This window comes from Mus caroli, chromosome X (genome assembly GCF_900094665.2).
Source record: "Mus caroli chromosome X, CAROLI_EIJ_v1.1, whole genome shotgun sequence".
Taxonomy (NCBI): Eukaryota; Metazoa; Chordata; class Mammalia; order Rodentia; family Muridae; genus Mus; species Mus caroli.
In genome coordinates this window covers 74124352-74125915 of record NC_034589.1, presented here as the reverse complement: position 1 = coordinate 74125915, position 1564 = coordinate 74124352, and positions in this window count along the sequence as shown.

Sequence of the window (1564 nt, the reverse complement as noted above, 5' to 3'; positions counted from 1 at the left end):
GAACTCACTCTGTAGACCAGGCTGGCCTCAAACTCAGAAATCCGCCTGCCTCTGCCTCCCGAGTGCTGGGATTAAAGGCGTGTGCCACCACGCCTGGCACTGTACCCTATTTTAATAGGGTTATTTGTTTCTTTGGGGTTTAACTTCCTGAGTTCTTTGTATATATTGTCTCAGAAGATGGAAGGATCTCCCATGCTCAAGCACTGGCACGATTATTATAGTAAAAATGGCCATCGTCTCAAAAGTAATCTACAGATTCAATGCAATTGCCATCAAAATTCCAACTCAATTCTTCACAGAGTTAGAAAGGGCAATTTGTAAATTCATCTGGAAAAACAAAATATAACCTATGATAGTGAAAACTATTCGCAACAATGAACTTCCGGTGGAATCATCATCCCTGACCTCAAGCTGTACTACAGAGCAATTGTGATAAAAACTGCATGGTACTGGTACAGTGACAGGCAGGTAGAACAATGGAATAGAATTGAAGACCCAGAAAGAACCCACACACCCATGGTCACTTGATCTTTGACGAGGGAGCTAAAACCATCCAGTGGAGAAAAGACAGCATTTTCAACAAATGGTGCTGGCACAACTGGTCGTTATCATGTAGAAGAATGCGAATTGGTCCATTCTTACCTCCTCGTACATAGCTCAAGTCCAAGTGGATCAAAGACCTCCACGTAAAAACAGAGACACTGAAACTTATAGAGAAGAAAGTGGGGAAGAGCCTTCAAGGTTTGGGCACAGGCTAAAAATTTCTGAACAGAACACTAATGACTTGTGCTGTAAGATCAAGAATAGACAAATGGGACCTCATAAAACTGCAAAGCTTCTATAAGGCAAAGGACACTGTCAATAGGACAAAATGGCAACTAACAGATTTAGGAAAGGATCTTTACCAACCCTGCAGGGTTTTTTAGACAGGAACAATTCTGGTTTAGAGTTTTTGACTATGGGATGGCAACCCCATCCCTCCACTTGATGCCCTGTCTTTCTACTGCAGGTTGACTCTACAAGTTTCCTCTCCCCACTGTAAGGCAGTTCATCTAAGGTCCCTCTTCCCTTGAGTACTGAAAGTCTCTCACCTCCCGGGTCTCTGATAGATTCTAGAGCCCTGCCTCCTCCCTCCCTCCTGAGGTTACTGTTTCCAATTCTTCCTGGACTTCGGGGCTTCACTCCTATTCCCTACCCCCTACACCAATACCTGGTCATGTTCCCTTTTTCCATCCCCGTCCTTAACCCACGTCCTACGCTCCCCCAACCCCATGATAGATTTCTTCTCTGCCCGAAGTAGGATTGAAGCATCCTCACTTGGGCCCTACAGCTCGTGAACTTTCTTGAGTTGTGTGTATTGTATCCTTGCGAGTGTTCTGCTGCATATATATCCTCAGGCCAGCAGAGAGCACTGGATACCCTTATAGATTGCTGTGAGCCACCATGTGGTTGCTGGGAATTGAACTCAGGACCTCTGGAAGAGCAGCTATGTCTTAACAACTGAGCCATTTCACCAGATAGGAATTTTAAAATTTAAATTGTGTGTGTGTGTGTGTGTGTGTGT